The sequence below is a fragment of the Herpailurus yagouaroundi genome, unplaced genomic scaffold (genome assembly GCF_014898765.1).
Source record: "Herpailurus yagouaroundi ecotype Mexico unplaced genomic scaffold, PumYag 165, whole genome shotgun sequence".
NCBI classification, from domain to species: Eukaryota; Metazoa; Chordata; class Mammalia; order Carnivora; family Felidae; genus Herpailurus; species Herpailurus yagouaroundi.
Window position 1 is genome coordinate 7,154,130 of NW_024412406.1, and position 14,981 is coordinate 7,169,110.

The 14,981-nt window shown below is 37.1% G+C and overlaps 1 protein-coding gene and 1 long non-coding RNA gene across 3 annotated transcripts in view; one reads left to right on the forward strand and one right to left on the reverse strand.

Moving 5' to 3' along the window:
- The window catches only part of PKIA (cAMP-dependent protein kinase inhibitor alpha), a 95,582-nt gene extending 84,745 nt beyond the window's left edge, over positions 1-10,837 (reverse strand). The window contains exon 1 of one of the 2 annotated variants that reach the window (XM_040487545.1): positions 10,713-10,837. The gene's annotated coding sequence lies outside the window, so the exon portion shown is untranslated. The remainder of the gene's footprint in view (positions 1-10,712) is intronic. The other variant, XM_040487546.1, reaches the window with a different exon arrangement.
- The window catches only part of LOC121038092 (uncharacterized), a 261,574-nt gene that overhangs the window by 134,468 nt on the left and 112,125 nt on the right, over positions 1-14,981 (forward strand). The window lies entirely within an intron of this gene.

Genomic DNA, 14,981 nt, shown 5'->3' on the forward strand with positions numbered 1-14,981 from the left:
GCTTCTGACATCAACACCTTTCTTCAATCTTAATATCCTTTCTGATAATGAGTTAGTGACAAGAGTGATTAGACATATGGTAAAATTTCAAAAGAAAATAAGATGCAGAATTAATAGCCAACTGACTTTTCCCAGGTCATCCAATCAACTACTTGCAGAGTTAAAAATAGAAGTTAAGTCTAATTCCCGCAGCTATTGCCAGATCAGAGCCTGACAACTTTGCTTTGTGTTGGCTTCAACCTCTCCCACCGGTGGCATTACCTGCACAGAGACATCTTCCCGTGAGGTTCAAGGTCATTTCGAGGCTTAGTTTAACTAACATAGGAGAGGTAGAAAAAAGAGTTCATAAACATTTGGGAGAAGTTGTGGTAATGAGGTCTGGTTGTAAGTTGCCCATGAGAATAAAAATGACAGAAATTAAAAACATTTATTAACCCTTACAGTGTTTCAAAAACTGTACTAAATTCTCTTTTATGATATCTTCTTTAATCTTCACAACAACCCTGTGCTTTTCCTGTTTTAAACACCAAGAAACCAGTCACGGAGGTTAAGTAACTTATACTAAGTCATATAGCTAGTAGATCGTAAAGGTGGGATTCAAACTCGTTACAATTCAAAGCTCAAATTCACTTCTTAAAATACATGATTTCAACATAAGTGGTAGCTAAAACTCCCAAAATAAACACACAAACAAGGGAAGGGGAAGGTCTAGTGATCAGCATACTTTGAAGATGATGCGTAGAGCTTTTTTGATTGGTTCTGCAAGTGATCAAAAGCTGCCTGAGAGCTCTGAGTAAAATTATCAAATTGAACAAAAAACAGTAATTTTATAGTCAAACATTTTGAGATCAACCCAATTGCTCTGCTTTCATAACCCTGTTATATTATTTCATGTTACCCTGTTACTTCATTTTCCTTTTTATCTATTAAGGGGAAATTCAAACATTTAAGGTTTTTGCCTGAACAAGTTAGTGATTTTTTTAAAAATGATAACCAAAAGGCCAGCCCTTCTTCTGCTTAGTCAATGGACTGTTTAGTGTCAGGTCATTTTATTGTCAAATTTAATTTTTCTGGTCAAATACTGACTTTACAAAGCCCCAGTGAAGATGTTACAGGATGATTATCTCAAACCTGCATATTTTCAATCAACCAAAATTTTGCTTTCTCTATCACTGTGTTCCTTACAATAAATGAAATTGAAAAAGGCACAAACATAAGAGAACCATTGATTAATATTTTATTATTTTATTATTAAAATCTTGCATTTTGAATTTTTTAAAGTCCAAATCCATTGAAGTTAAAGAAAGAAGGGTAATGTCATGTCTTCCTGTCCCGGGTAAAAGGACTGTGTTTGGCTGAGTGTCTTAAAGTGCTTACTAGATATATATCAATCTTTAATATGCATTACTTGTAATTTGCACCCTACAAAACCTCAGAGGGAAGGGACTATGGTTTGGCAAGAGAGGAGGGTAATCCCATTCATAATTCATCGCCACTACACCTACAAAAATAATCGCAATGAACATATATAGAATGCCAATTATTTTGTGGTGGGGAGCAGCTTTCAAAACTAAATGGTACTGATTTATTTTGTTGTTCAACAAATATTTTATAAATGCTTTTAATGTCAAACATGAAACTAATCATTTGAGTTGCGGAAATTTTTATGATTCTGATATTTTATAGTTTGAAAATAACTGTACATTTATTGAGTACTTACCACAGTGTATGATACTAGTAAGCTCCCTAGAAACCTTAACACCTATAAAATATACTAAACACTACTGTCTCATGCTTTGGTTTGCAATCCTAGGTTGTTCCCTAATATGCAGATGATTTAAGAAATGAAATTTAGATTTGTCTTCTACAGGATCACCAGCCATGTGTTGACTAACTTTTATCAATGGACATTCTCAGGTTATTTTAAGACTCTTGTGTACTAATCATTAGGTAATCCTAGTAAATACAGGTGTGTTACTGTAGTTAAGAATGTCAGCCTTGTTGCATTTCAGCTTGATCCACTGCAGGAAATCACAGATTACTTGAAGGCAGTTTCCCCATGAACTCACTTCCTTGAGATGAGATATTAATTTGGGTGAACAATGATTTGTCACAATTTATTTTGGAAGGTAGTGGTTAAAAAAATGCAGTCTTTTCAGAATGAATCCTTCTAAAAGTGCACTGTTCTCTAGTGAGCTTACCTTATAAATAAGCCCCAAATTTTAAAATCTTTAAAATCGTTTTAAATCTTTGCAATATTTAAAATTTGATGATCTTTAAATCTGTATTGGGAATTGGTGAGTCTGACAGATTATTCTCATTATTCCATTGGGGTACCCACCAATTCAGATTCAATATTATTTTTGCAAGTCCTAGCAGGATTAAGTTTTGTGAATGGATAGAAGGAATTAACACCCTTGTTGTTTTTCACTACATTTCAATTATCAGAGAACCTGAGTGTGAAAATCATGGAGAGGAGAGTAAGAAATGGCATGAAAGATATTCCTGACTTCTCTGTTTATGCAGCCAAACTCTGCAGTATAGAAGAGAAGCAACAAAGTGGGTTGTACTGCTGCTGTGATTGCGATGACCCAACAAAGCCAATGCTTGTACCCTCAGTCTCATAAACGTGGCAGTGCATTGATCAAGATGTGAGGTTCTTGTTGCTTATTTAAGCAAAGGTCAGAATGCTTATTTGTTTCATGCCTGCTTTTTAAAGAAGGTTTGATTAGGCAGCAATAAAAGTAAATAATAGAGAAATGTTTATTAATAGGTTTTTCATCCCAATCAACCAAAGAAAAAGCATACCTTAAAACACTATTGTGAAATGTCTAGGGTATGTCTATCTATGTTCTTCTAACACTTCAGTTTTAAGTAGCTTTTAAAAAATATGTTATAAACATGTTGCTTCATCCTTGACATTTTAGCATGTTAATGTCTAATTAGGGTAAAACATGATGCAATCCTTAGCAAGCTCTTTGTTTCTCCCCTCTTGGACAGTGCAAATCAAGACAATCTTCTGAGAAGATAGTTAAAAGTCTTGCCAATTCTGTTTTACTTCATACGTTCCAATATTCTGTAGTTTAGCTTAAATACGACACTCTCACCAGAACAAATTAAAAAGAGTACACTAAAAGGGGCGACTGGGTGGCTCCGTCGGTTAAGCACCCGACTTCAGCTCAGGTCATGATCTCACGGTTCATTCCTGAGTTTGAGCCCTAAGTTGGGCTCTGTGCTGACAGCTCACAGCCTGAAGCCTGCTTAGATTCTATGTCTCCCTCTCTCTGCCCCTCCCCTGCTTGTGCTCTGACTCTCTCTCTCTCTCTCTCAAAAATAAATAAACATGAAAAAATAATTTTTTAAAGAATATACTAAAGAGAAACTAAAGAAAAAAACCCAACAAAATACAAGATTTACTATAATGCAGTACATAAATTTGAACCAAAAAAATAGACCAAATTTTAGATTGGGCTAGATTCAAATGACCCATTGCTGGGGCTTAAAAAAAAAAAAAAAGCTAGCTATAGATATTACTAGTTTTTCTACAGTGTTGTTATGAGACTTGACTGACATCTGTGATGTACTCTGTAATATCTTTGAAATGATAAAAATGTGTGTCTGAAAAACTTGAAATCTGTCAATACTCATGTATAGTATTTTTTCCTCCATGAATTAGAAATGAAAAAAGTGAAAATATTTCCTTGCTCAAATGATGATAAATGGATTCCTTTATATTAGTTGCATTCATTTTTAAGATAGTTAGAAATGGCTACAAAAAATACAGAAATACTATTTTTTTGAAGAAGTTTATGACTTTTTATAGTAAATATACTTTTTCTTTTTTTTTTTTTAATTTTTTTTTTAATTTTTTTTTTTTTTTTATTTTATTTTTGGGACAGAGAGAGACAGAGCATGAACGGGGGAGGGGCAGAGAGAGAGGGAGACACAGAATCGGAAACAGGCTCCAGGCTCTGAGCCATCAGCCCAGAGCCCGACGCGGGGCTCGAACTCACGGACCGCGAGATCGTGACCTGGCTGAAGTCGGACGCTTAACCGACTGCGCCACCCAGGCGCCCCTAAATATACTTTTTCAAATTATAAAAGTGCATGTGTTACCTCTGACCCAACAATACCACTCCAAGAATTTTTCCATCAAAAGGAGAAGTGCCAATCCTGGGTCTTGGCACCATCAAGAACAATAACAGCAATAACAAAAAAAAAAACCACACACAGACAAAAGTAAAAGCAACAACATATAAAGACATATACCTTTGTGTCCGTTACCACATACCGTAAAATCACAAAACAAGTTGGAACTTTATAAATATTTATCAGTGGGTTTTCATTGAATAAAATTATGGCACATTCTTAGCACATCTTACTAGGCATCTACTAAAGGTGAAATGGTAGTGTCTATGCTAGATATCATTAATATAATAGAAATATAATAATTATAAATATAAATATAATTAATTAATATAATTATCATTATATAATTAAAATATTATTTAGCCTTAAAAATAATGAAATTTTGACACATGCTGCAACGTGGATAAACTTTGGAAACATTATGCTAAGTGAAAAGAAACCAGACATAGAATGACAAATATTGTATGATTCCACTTGTATGATGTGGCTAAAAACAGGCAAATCCATATATGTATAGAATAGAGTTTACCAGAGGCTGAGAAAAGGGGAAAATGAGGGGTAACTCTTTAATGGGTACAAACTTTCTGTTTAGGAGAGTGAGACAGTTCTGAAAATGGTTAGTGGTGATGGCTGCTCAACATTGTCAGTGTACTTAATGCCAGTGAATTGTACACTTAAAAATGGTTAAAACAGTAAATTTTGTTATTCCTATTTTACCACAATAAAAATAATACAAATCCACTATATTTTAAAGTATAAATTTACTTTGTATTAAGCATATTATAAAGTTTTCATAAAATTGCCCTTATTTTAGGAGCTTATACAGTTATCATATTTTGGGAAGTGTAAAGAAAACAGCTTAAGTTGGCCTCTTGAGTTTTCTTTCCCTCCATCTATGTTTTTTCTAGATTAATGTTGTCACACTTTCCTTTGAATAGCATCAGCAAGAACCATGCTAGCTTGTACCGGTCTCTCCAAGTATCAGTTAAGAATTTTTAATGTATTTTTATGCTGGCAATTGTTTTAGAACCTAGGAGGGATGAATTTGTCTTTCTTCCCCTAACTTGGCAAAAGCAAATACATTACTGCAGACAGAATTACCAGAAAGAAATAGTAACTTTGAGGCAGACATACATCCATCTTAAGAACACTGAATATGTTTCAAAGTAGACTACACCACTCAATTTCTGGCAATGTTCTTCTACATATTTGGCACTACAGTACTCTAAGTCTAGAACTGTTTCTTTTTTTGTAAAAAAAAAAAAAAAAAAAAAAAAAAAAGGTTTTGATTGGAAAACCCTAAATAAATCATTTGGAATGTGTTACATTCAGAACTCCTTCTGGGATTCCTTTTCCATGAATCAGGGTTCTTTGAATACTCCTCTCACTGGCACTTGCTTCCGAATCAACTTTAGCTGCCTTTGTGCCAGTGATAGTGAAGAGCTCTCATTTTAGGTTTTAAAGCAGGGAGAACAATAGAAGGAGAACCTCACTTCAAGTACCAAAAATGTCTGGGCTAATAAAGGACACATATATTGTCAAAGTGAGTCCGGAGTAGATGTTCTTAAACCATTTGCTAAAGAATACTTTAGTGGGTCCTTAAACACCTACAATTGTGTGTGTGTGTGTGTGTGTGTGTGTGTGTGTGTGTGTGTGTGCATGTGTGTGTATGTACTTGGGGACTGGAGGCACCGCCTTTGTTGAATTATCAAAGGGGATGTTAAGACCCAAAAGTTTAAGAAACACTGGAAAGATTAATTACAAAACAATTTTAAACTACTACATTTTTATCATGCTTTCCTTGGCTCTTAATACTTCAAAGGGCAACATGGTAACTTGGAAAGAATGTTTTGCTAAACATTTAGGTGACATGACATCTTTGAATCTCAGTTTCTTCAATGTAAAATCAACAGATAGTAGAAGGTTGAAATTTGATACCACAAGTGAAAGTACCTGCAGAGTGCCTTGTAACTGGACAAGTACTTATATATATAAGGTACCTTCTTCTGCTTATTCTTTTTCAAAAAATGCAAGCATGTTGAAAGCAAGTAACAATTTCTCCTTTAAAGTTTTGTTTTATTAATTGTAGCATACTATTAGTAAGTATGAACTAATGTACATTTAATGGCATGGAAACTTACAATAACTTCTGTTGAATATAATTATTTGAATTTGCTTTCACTATATTATTATATAAATATTTTTAAAAGCTAAATGATACTTGCACACATACTGGGAGCTAAACTTGGCTAACGGAGAAGAGTAGGTAGAGATATATCCCTGGGAAAGAATAACTAATTTCTCCACTAAAATCAAATTACTTAACATCTATGCATATACAAAAGGTTCCTGACTTAGGATGGTTCAATTTATGATTTTTCAACTTAATGATGGTACAAAAGAGATACATGTTCAATAGAAACTACAATTCAGTTTTTGAATTTGGATTGTTTCCCAGGTGAGCAAGCACTACCATACTCTTTTGTGATGCTGGGCAGTGGCAGCAAGCCACAGCTCCGTTAGCCACGCAATCATGAGGGTAAACAACAGATATACTTACAACCATTCTGTACCCACACAACAATTGTTTTTAACTTTCAGTAGAGTATTCAATAAATTATGTGAGATATTCAATACTTTTATTGTAAAATAGGCTTTGTGTTAGATGATTGTGCCCAATTGCAGGCCAATTTAAGTGTTCTGAGCTCATTTAAGGTAGGCTAGGCTAAGATATGGTGTTCAGTAGGTTAGGTATTAAGTGCATTTGATTTATGGTATTTTCCACTTACAATGGGTCTATTGGGATGTAAGCCCCTCATAAGGTGAAGATCTGTATGTAGCTAGACACTGTACTATGAGTTGCAGGTAATAAAACGTTGGCCGTCATAAACCATGTTCCCCAAGGCTATTTTAGAAGAACAAGTTATGTTCACACTAAAGAACAGACCACAATGAAAGTACAATAGGAATTTAGACAAGGGAGAAAATTTATCTGATGCAAAGACAAGTGGGTATGGGGAAAGCCTCATGGAAGAGGCAGTGTCTGATGTGAGTAAGGTTTTGACATGTACAGGAGGAGTGAAAGAAATGAATGAAGACATATAGGCATGACATCATGGGGGCACAAACTGGAAATAAAGAGCACTTGGTTCAGGCTGATCATAGGGTTGCTTAAGGGGATTACTGAGAAACTAGATAAGGAGATATCTCACTGCCTGATGCATATTACTTATTAATAATACTTTTAGACACAAGTATTGGGGCATCTGGGTGAGCTCAGTCAGTTAAGCATCTGACTTCAGCTCAGGTCATAATCTCACGGTTCATGGATTTGAGCCCTGTATCCAGCTCTCTGCTGTCAACATTGAGCCTGCTCTATATCCTCTATCTCCCCCTCTCTCTGACCCTCCCCAGACCCTCATGCACTCTCAATCTCTCTCCCTCTCTCTGCAAAATAAATAAACATTAAAAAAAATAATAAAAGTATTTAACTTAAAAAGAACATGGATGAGAACTTAAAAATAAAGACATAATGAAGGGGGTGAAATATTACATAAATCTGACCGTCAGGAGGCCATTGGTAACTTTCAAAATAGCACTTTTTATAGTGTTTTCACTGGAGACACTGGTTGAACAGAAATACAGTTCTTGAGCTTTATTATTCCTATTTTTTTTCTTTTCCATGTTTCAAAATCTCAAAATAAGTCCATTTCAATTGTAACTAATGAAAATAAGGTAGCACCAGAAAATGCCTTTTGTTATGAGAAGTCAACTTTGACTCCTAAATTTGTAGAGTTACTGATAACACTGCCCACCCACTAAACTAAATATTTTTTTTTACATGGTTAGAAAGCAGTAGATTGACTTCATGCTATTTTGTCAAATCTACAAAAATGCCTGCAGTTCATTTGGCGTCTAATAGTGCACATCCTCCTGTTTTTCATTCCTCCTCCATCTCCTGAACAGGCAATTAATTTTTCCTTTCCCTGGGAAACGTTTAAAGGAAAGGAAGTAAAGTCATAAATCAGTTTCAGTCATGAAGTCATACATATATTTCTTCGTTGGACTCTGAATTTGGTCATTTTTCTCAGAAAAAAAAAGAATTTCAACATAACAAAGACTAAATTCGGAAATCCCTTAAATTTATTTATCTTCCTCAGTTGCACTGAAATGAAAATTTAAATTTTCTAACTTATTTTCTCTCTTCGCAGAAAGGCTTCTCAAAAGCAGGTCCATAACTTAGTGAATTCATCTCACCTATGAAGCCACTGGCAGGTATGATGCCAGCTTAGGCAATACCAGTCTTGGTATTCTGACCCATTTCTTGCCAGAGAATTCAGTTTCTTCAGAAACTCAGCTAATAGACACTTTCAATTTCTAACTGTTATTAGGATATTCTCATGCACTAAGTAGTCAACATAAAGAAACCTCAAAATTATAGAAATTTTTATTGTACTTAAGATCAATTGTACTAATCTATATTTCGTAATTTCTTAAAATGAATTACTATATTAACATTTATTATCACTTATTATTCAGAATCATTATTTATATAGTTAAATATTTGAAGGTGAATAAAGAAAGATAGTAGAATAAAGGGTTTTGCTGTTCTTGCTCTTTGTTCCCTCTTCTATTTGGTGTGCCTGTTTCAAAATCGCAGAATCTTGAAATTTTAATATTTCAAATCCAAACCACACTCAACACATAATAATAATGATAATAATAATAATAATAATAATACTAAAACAAGCCAAAAGAAAAAACAAAAAATTGATGCTGAGGTTTTCGTGATCCAGGGGAAGAGTTCCCGGAGTGGGCCACTTGGATTTGCTTACCTCCTCCACTCCCTCTGCCTCATATACTAAAGGTAGAGACAAAGAAGCCAAATCAAATCCTTCTTTGGTGTATTTTATAAAAAGAAATTGTATTCAGAAAAGCAATAATGGTATATAATAGAATGAACATGATTTTTCAGAACCAGTATCTTTGTCTAAAAGCAATATATAAAAAGGAAGGTAGACAGAGATCAATTTTTAGCTATAAACCTTGCCTTTTTCATTGATCTCCTATTTTAATTTACTAAAATAAATTACATGGCTATCGAGTCAGACTATCTAAATTTAAAGATAACAGATCACCTGTTAAATAGTATATTGGCACACAGATGCCCCAGTCTGGCTTATTGCAACTACTCTCTGTTGGTGAAGTGGCACATTTGCAATCCCCATCACAGCCATCTTAACCATTTCAAAGCGTATTATTCAAATGTACATCCCTACGTGGCAGCACTTAAGCTCAGCATCAAGAGGTTTGTGGGGAAATCCTAGAACAAGTGGTCAGAAACCCTAAATGGTGAAACTGACTTGAGGATGCTCAAATAACCTGAGGTTTAGATTGGCCAGCTCCATTGGCTTTCTAACTGCCTGTGGGGAAAGCCTCTCTGGAAACTCTTCTGAGGTTATTGGGGAATCCTAGGACAAACACACTGCTTGCTTTTTGGGGAGGACCTGCCCCAAACCCTACCCAGGTAGGTGTCTCACAACCCAGCTGGACTAAAAACGCTTCAAGAAAAACTGGATAGACACATTCACATTTGTACTTTCACCTATGCCTATGCACAGGGAGCAAAGATATAAGTATGGTCCTCTTTCTCACACCCCAACAGATTCTGCTGTCCTCAAAATCCTCTCGTAGCCGCAGTGACTACAGTGAAGGGAGTTATCAGGATCCATGTTGGTACTGGGCTAAAAGCAGGATTTTTCATGCCTTGTATTTGGGGGAAGGACGCAAGCAACAGTATACAGAGAGAATACTAAAGTGGTATAGGGCAATGCCCTTTGTAGGTCCTTGACAAAATCAGTCGTGGAATAGAGGTTGTGGATAGGGGCTGACAAGAGCTGGCCTGTGAATGGACCCGGCATTCCGGGGAAAGGGAGTGGGGGGTGGAAATCAATGAAGTAATTGACGAGAGAAGATGATAAATGAAGGGAGAAGCAGAGACAAGTGCTGCTCAACCCAAGGTGAACTCCAGGAGATAAGAGAAGTTTCTCCTCTAATCTGAGACTTACTAAAGGTTCAGTATTGAAGTAGGTGTTTGACATTGAAATGGGCACAGACCCATCCTGACAACTAGGGAGGGAGAGGACAGAGGAAGGCAAGAGAGGAAAGATTTCTGATTACTTCATCAAGCTACCTCCAAGGACCTGCTGCTCCAAAAACCAGAAAATAACCAAGTGAAGGCTGAAGTAGAAAGATAACAGTGCAACTCCAATTATTTCACATTTTGAATCTTCTTCAGTGTCTAAGCAAACCTGGCATTGCAACGGTCGATTATCTTGAAGAGTATAGAGGCTGACCGTCTTCTTTGTTTGCCCAGTAACACCGCTCCTCTAATCTCAGGCACTTGGCTGATTAACATTTCAATCCAGTTGTTGCTCCTTTTCCCTTTGCAGAATGCAGCAGAGATATTCCCCTTCTTCCCCGTGTATTGCAAACCCCATTACTAACCGCGCGGAAAGAACCTAGCGACGTGGTGTGAAGCTAATAATAGCCGGTCGGCTTACCTTCTCGGGATGGAGTCAGCGCAAGTCCCAGCGCCCGCTGCCCCCGGGCCGCAGTGCCGCGGAGCCGGCCGAGTGCCTGGTCAGCTCCGCCGGCCCCCACCCCACCTGCCGGCTGCAGCAGCTGCTCTCGCCGCCGCGCTCCGGCAGCATGAAGTCATCCCCCGCCCCGGGCCGGATCACCACATTCCGTGCCAGTCGCGGGGGGAGAGGGACCTCTCCCGGCCGCGGGGAAGGGAGTCTGGAAACTGCTTCCGACGATCGCTACCCCTCCGGGTTTTAGGTTTCTTTCCTTTTAATGCTTTTACGGAGGAAGCGTTGCCGGATTGTGGACCGAGAGAGAAGAGCCAGAGGGACTTTCTCTGCATAGCGCCTTTCCTCCGAGAGCTCCCCTGTCACGCCCGCTGTATGGACAGCTCCATTTGACTGTGTGGGTTTCCCACCCTCTTCATTTTCCTTATCAGTATTGTTCATTTCGCTGAATTTGAGACTGGGATTGTCTTTTGACATAAACATTCAAACGCTCTGGAAATGTTTTAAATTGGCAATTAATCTTTCTAAACCCCTTGGAGCACGCCTCACTTTCCCCCAACGCACACGCACAAATGCGCACATGTACACACACAGCCAAACCACTCACAATCATGAAAGCTGGGACCTCTCACCCTGTCGCCTACGTAATAGAATGGGAAACTCCCAAAGGAGTGGAGAAGTAGGACCGACCAAAGAAAGCACTCGAGGAAACAGAGAGGGGTGGCCCTAGGATTTTGTTGCTGTTTAGTGGTGCACTTAGTGTACAGATGTTGCCTCTAACACCCTCCCCCCCCCCACCCCCCGCAATTGGGCTGGCTGCTCTGGTGACAGCTATGATATTTGGAAGCCAAGAAGCAGAATCCACATTAACAGATGGCTGTATCTTCTTTTTGCCTCCGAAGGATTTATCAGAATTGGCCTTAGGAATAATGTAAGCAAATACGCATATAAGCCCCTTCTTAACCTTTTTTTAAATTGGCACCAGCTATTAAGCTGTCTCTCTTTCTCCCTCCCTCTCTCTCTCTCTGTCTCTCTCATTTTTTTTCTCCCGACAACCCCCCTCCCGTCACTACCTCCCTCCCTTTCTTTCTCTATTCTGACCCACCAGTGGTTTGGGGATTTAAGAGGAAAAAAAGGGCCAAGGATTGCCCTCTTTATAGCAAAGCTAGTGCTTTTTTCTCCCAGTGTTAAGCCATTCCCAAGTAGAGATGTTCTTTGACACTAGAGTTCAGTGTGAATGGAGTTTCCTCATTTAACTTGCTTTTGGAATTCCCATCACTAGGTACAAGCCAGTTTTACCTTGTGGATTTGAACAGCAGCATAAGCATAAGGCCAGGGAAGCACATTTGATCCATGAAGAAAGAGCTCCCTCCCATCCCTCTGTTTAGCAGTTCCAAAATTGGGAGGTAGTGTAGCAAACAGAATTCCAACAAAAATCATTAAGAATTCTTGGTCCTAGAATGCATGCTTTTTGGAAGCTGCAGCAACCTAATTTATATCTCTGAGCCTCAAATTTATAAAATTAGGCCATTAATATCACCGAGGTTCTTAATCTGTATCAAAGAGTATGTAGAATCTGGATGGGAATATTACATCTTTAGTTTTGCTAATCCATAATTGAAGTTTAGCATTTAGTATTTCCTTTAAATATAAATGCAGGCAATGAACCACAATAATATTAGGGGAACCTGTGACTTTGTCACCAACAGAAGTCCCAGATAATTTCCTATTTCAGTTTTTGTAGATATCTCAAAATCACTATTCTGATGGTACAATCAAATCATCATCACCTTTTTTTGTTTTATTTAATACACTATATCTATTCTTAGAATGAGTTTAGATATACGGAAAAATTAAGGAGATAGTACAGAGTTTCCATATCCCACTCCCAGTTTCCTCTATTATTAACTTTTTACATTAGTATGGTACCTTTGTTACAATTAATGAACCACTATTGCTACATGAATATTAGCCAAGGTCTGTACAATTTCCTTGGGATTTACCTAATGTCTTCTGTTCGTTTCCAGGCTCTCACCCAGGACACCACATTGCATTTAGTTGTCACGTCCTCTTAGACTCCTCTGAGTTATGATAGTTTCTCAGATTTTTCTTGTTTTCGATGACCTTGACAGTTTTGAGGAGTAGTGGTCAAGTATTTTGTAGCATGCCTCACTGTTGTAATCTGATGCTTTTCTCACCATAAGACTGGGGTTATGGTTTATTGGGAGGATGACCACAAAGACAGAGTGCCAGTTTCATAATGTCACATCAGGAATTTATACTATAAATGTGATTTATGACTGTTGATGTTGACCTTGATCACCTGAGTACGGTGAGCTCAGATTTCTCCACTGTAAAGTTACTCCTCCTTCCTTTCCATACTGTGCTTGTGGAAGAAAGTCACTATGTGAAGCTTATGCCTAAGGAGTGGAGAGTTGTCCTCCAGCTTCTTGACGGCAGAGTATGTACATAAAGTATTTGAAATTCTGCACAGGAGATTGCCTATTGTCCCCTAAATATTAATTTATGCAACTTGTTTATATCAGTACAGATTCGTGCATATTTACTTTATACTTTGGGTTATAATCCAATACTACTTTATTTTGTTCAAATTGTTATAGCTTTATCCATTGGGAGCTCTTTTTGTTGGCTCCTGTGCTCCTTTGATGTGTGCATGTGTGTGTTATTACTTTTTTTACTTTCTGGCATTACAAGGTGCTCCAGGCCCATCTTGTATATTTCCTGCCCCAGGCCTAGAATCAGCCATTTCTCCAAGAAGTCCTGATTCCTTTTTATTGGAGAATGGTAATAGAAAACAAGATCTGGGCTTAAGGTGTGGTGGTTGCTAAGGGGATATCATTTTTTAGGCTCTCTGAGCAGAAATATATATTTGTAGTAAAAAAAATATATTTTTACTATAGATATGTGTACATATTTATAAATATTGCTAAATGTAACTATCATACTTATATTGAGCTAAATATGAGTTCGTACTAATGTCTTCAAGTGTAATCTGTTAACACATAGCTCGTTTTAGTTTCTTCTCCTTGCTAATTCATAAATTCCTACAACGAGAGTAAGAAATGTGGCTCCAACAATCTTTCATCCATTTGCTCAACTGTTCAATTCCAGTGTACACATATAGCAATATAAGAATTGTTGTCCCATTACCTCAATATCACTATTTTTGAGTATCATAGTTTAATAAACCATTGTTACATCTTGTTAGTGAATTTAAATGCTTGTATATTTCTATATCACAAATTTTGTTTTAAAAATATTTTAATAACTGAATTTAAAAATTGGTAATTAGTTTCCTTTGAAGTTACATATATTATATGTATGAATTTTAAAAGTGTTATTTTAAGAAGAGTTACATAAACTGCTCCAGAGTGTTAAAGAGAACCATGGTAAAAAGGAGGTTAGGATCCCATCCACAGAACATTTTTTTTTGAGGATATTACGAGATGATGCGAAATTGCCCAGTGCAGGCAATGAGGGGAGCTCATGCTTGATAAGTGTTACCCTTGGCCACTTGGGCAGGCTTCCATCTTCCTTTAGAGTTTTGAGCACCTGGAAGACGTAATATGCTAAATCCTGTGCTTAATAATTTATAGTTTATTTACAGGATTTGCTAAGTATCAGGTGCTAGAGGCAAAAGTCCATATATTGTTAAGGAGAAGGAGGAAGAAAAGGTGAGGGAACCAGAAGACTGAGATGACTCCGAAGTTCAGGGGTTTTGTAGTTGAACGGATCTGAGCTCAGATCCTTTTATTCACAATCTGATTTTTGTCTCATTTTTGAAATAAGAAGAACAACGGCTATTACATTGGCTTGTCCTCGAAAGTGAAAGTAGATGTTTGATCTTTTCCTTTAATTTTTCTGAGGCTGTGGAGATTAAGTGTGGCAACTTGGGACAGTCCTAAAACATATTCTGTTGTATATGGTGTAATTTCCATTCTATGAAGCCAGACTCACTGGAAGTATAGACAGTTTCTCGTGATAATTTAAGTTCCTTCATCTATCAAAGTACTCTTGTCAGGTGTTTTTACTCATGGTGGACAATCAGTGTTGATGGTGCTAGAGAAAAGACAAAAATTAAAGATGTAGAATGGCAGAAACGAACTGTTCAAGTACTATACCATGACAAGAGGTAAAAGGGAACTAGAAAGAAAAGGAATAAAAAATGAGAAATGTTTCATGTCAACATATAGAGCTTGAATCTGTCTTTTCAGAACC